The 3,507-nt window shown below is 36.1% G+C and overlaps 1 non-coding gene across 1 annotated transcript; it reads left to right on the top strand.

Moving 5' to 3' along the window:
* Positions 1-1,617: 1,617 nt before the first annotated feature.
* Positions 1,618-1,724, top strand: LOC131217886 (small nucleolar RNA R71). Its single transcript, XR_009157472.1, has one exon. It is a non-coding gene; the product is annotated as a small nucleolar RNA R71 (small nucleolar RNA).
* Positions 1,725-3,507: the final 1,783 nt, after the last annotated feature.

The following is a 3,507-nucleotide window of genomic DNA, read 5'->3' on the forward strand; positions in this document are numbered from 1 at the left end:
AGAGTTGATCATGTTAATATCATGGAAATTATCATCATCTTTTAACCGTCTGCCTGTGTTGAAAAAGATGTTTAACTATAATGTCATATTCCCGAAAGACATGCTCATAACTCAATTCCTGCAATTAATGATTGCGCTTGAAGTGGCAAGGAATGGGCGACTAAGAATGATGGGAATCTGAGTGCTCATGTTACTGATGGGTTCAGTATCCATGACGATAAAATCTATGTATCCATGACGATAAAATCTATGGGGTAGTAGAATCTGTCAACCTGGACCAACACATCCTCAATTATCCCTCACGGTACATGAACAGACTAATCAGCAAGTTGTAGTGTGGTTAGGGTGGGTTTTAATTCACCCAAACCTAGCTGTTTGTACATCAAGTACGGAATCACATTTATGCTTTCTCCTAAGTCAATAAGTACGTGCTTAATTCGGTAGTTCCCGATTACACGAGATATGGTTGGGCTATCGAGTTCTTTGAATTTCTGTGGCACATCTTTCTTTAGGATGACACTTACTTTCTCAGTCAAGAAGATTTTCTTTTAAATATTTTGCCGTCTTTTAGTCGTACACAAGTCTTTCAGGAATTTGACGTATGAAGGTATTCATCTTACAACATCAAGTAGAGGAATATTGACCTTCACTTGTTTCAACACCTCTAGAATGTCCTGAGAGTTAGAGAGAGGTTTTGGTGCAACCAACAGTTGGGAAAATGGAGCAACCGACTTCCCTTAAGGTTCCGGTTTTAATTCTTGTAGAGCATGACTAGATCCATCATCTTTGTCCTCTTCTGGTTCCTTAGGCTTTTCAGCCCTAATCGGAATGGTTTTGTCAATGGTCTTCCCACTCCTAAGAGTGGTGATAGATTTAATTTGCTCCATCTGATTTGAAGAGCTTGAATCACTTATCTCATATTGTGGTTTAGGATTGGGCAGAGGTTGAGCAGGAAGCATCCCCATTTCTATAACCGTCATAAGTGAATCCATCTTTTGTATAAATTTTGTAAGTTCTCGTGTTGCTTGAGTAAGCTCTTATGTGGAATTTTGAACTAGTTCTTCTTGAGGTTTCCCTTGATTTGGATTTTGATTAAAGAAACCTTGAGAGGTAGTAGTTTATCCATTCCTCCAACTAAACATTGGATGATTTCTCCAACCAGGATTTTATGTATTAGAAGTGGGCCCACTAAAAGGTCTTTGGTAATTACTTACGGCATTAGATTGCTCATTCAGTACCTCTTAAAAGGCAGATATAATTCGACAATTTTTAGTAGTGTGAATGTTTCAACCACAAATACTGCAAACAATTTCCTTATCCTTCTTTAATTCCATGGCCTCGAGTTTCCTGATGAGATAAGCCATTTTAGCATTGATATCATTATCCTCTTTCAGGAGATACATTCCACCCCTCTCCTTAGATTGAATCGGCCTAGACATGGTGCTTGGTTTTGGGTATGTGTCCCATGATTGTGCATTTAAAGCAAGTCTATCCAAGTAGTCTCACACATCATCAACATTTTTATTCATGAATTCCCCATTGCATATTGTCTCGACCAATTGGCACTTCAAAGATGTCATACCATCATAAAAGAAGTGTGTAATGCACCATGTTTCAAATCCATGTTGTGGGCATGAACTGACAAGATCCTTGTACCGCTCCCAACATTGGAAGAATGTTTCATCCTCCTTTTAGGCGAAGTTTATGATTGACTTTCTAAGGGTGTTCGTTTTATGATGTGAAAAAATTTTCTTTATGAACTCCCTTATCATGTCATTCCATGTGCCAATAGATCGAGGAAGTAGTGAATGCAACCACATTTTAGCTTTCTCTCTCAAAGAGAAGGGAAAGAGTCTCAACCTGACCATGCCATCAGATACGTTAGGGAAGTATAAAGTGGCTATGATCTCATTAAACTCTTTCAGGTGTAAGTATGGATTTTCTGACACAAGCCCATGAAATTTAGGAAAGAGTTGGATCACCCTAGCTTGATATCCATATGTCTCATATTCTCTGGAAAAACCATGCATGAGGGTGTGCTCACCCCCACTGGTTGTAAATAATCTCGTAAAGTACGAGGTGAGGGCACTTGATGCACCTCATTCTCATCCTGGACTTCCCTAACCCTAGGTTGATGTAGTCCTTCTAGTTGATTGGCCAGTTGATTTGCAGTCATAACCTTAATTAACTTTGGGGATCTCAAGCGGTGTCTAGCCTTACGATGGATAGTTAACCCTTCAACCAATCCTCCTTCAGTTAAGAGACATTGAGTATTGTCACGGACCTGCTTGGGCATGAAACACTCACAGCCCTCAATCTCATATTCTAACCTAAACCTAAAGAAGAAAAGAAATAGAAATCTAGAAATAAAGAGAAAGAAGAGTTGGAAAGAGGTTACCAAATTAGAAGTTCCTAAATTAAGATCCTGCAAAACAAAACAAAACAAGTCAGTTTCTAAAAGTAAAAAGTCTAAAATTAGAAAGTAAACTAGTTTCTAAAAAGGGAAAATTCCTAAAAAAAGAAAATAGAAAGTTTCTAAAAACAAATTAGGAAAGTTCTAAACCTAAATTAGAAAGTAAGTTAGTTTCTAAAAATAAAAGAGATCCTAAAAATAGAAAATAAAACCCTAATCCTAAAAATAGAAAATTAGAAAACTTAAAAAGAGATTACCAATTTAGAAAGCCAATATCAGGGTCCCACAAAATAGGAAAGTTAGGTTAGTTTCTAGAAATCAAATAGAAAAACCTAAACTTAGAATTAAAAACTAAAAAAATCTTAATCTTAACCTAATTCTAAAACTAGTTAATCTAAAAAAAAAAAAAAAAAAAAAAAGCAACTGTCAATCCCCGTCAACGGTACCAAAAACTTGTTCACCACCCCAAGTATAGGGTCGTGATGTAGTAATAATCTCAGTAAGACCGAGGTCAAATCCACAGGGACTAAACCTTGTACATATTCTGAAAGTAACTAGCACTAGAACTAGAAGAAGATGTAATCTAAATCATGAAAAATTAAGAGAATAATTGTGAATTATGTAACTAAAACTTGTAAAATTCAAAAGTGGGAAAGTAGGTTTCCAAGGATCCACTTGTAGTAATCAAGGAGATAGATGTTTGATTCACGAATACAAATGGATTTAGAGTCTCATCTTCATCTAGTTGGAAGATATATCATAAAAAACCAAATCTAAACTTCCTTTGATCCAGTTTTCAAGAGATGAGAGGTATGAGAATTAGAATTGATTCTATCACAAAACCATGCCCAAGAGACAAAGCAAACAATAAAATTTAACCAATCTGAAAGAGTTATGAACGTTAGGAAGGATTCCATCATCCAACCATGTCCATGAGAGGATGGTGAACAATAGAGCTTCCTAACTTCATAGTCATAATAATGAAAAGGAAATGTTCAGAGCTATCACAGATCCATTGTAATTTAAGTCACAACAAACCATTAAAAACAGAAAACATTCCTTATAATCAAACTATAATCAAAGAGCGTTCATTA

The sequence above is a fragment of the Magnolia sinica genome, chromosome 10 (genome assembly GCF_029962835.1).
Source record: "Magnolia sinica isolate HGM2019 chromosome 10, MsV1, whole genome shotgun sequence".
NCBI lineage: Eukaryota > Viridiplantae > Streptophyta > Magnoliopsida > Magnoliales > Magnoliaceae > Magnolia > Magnolia sinica.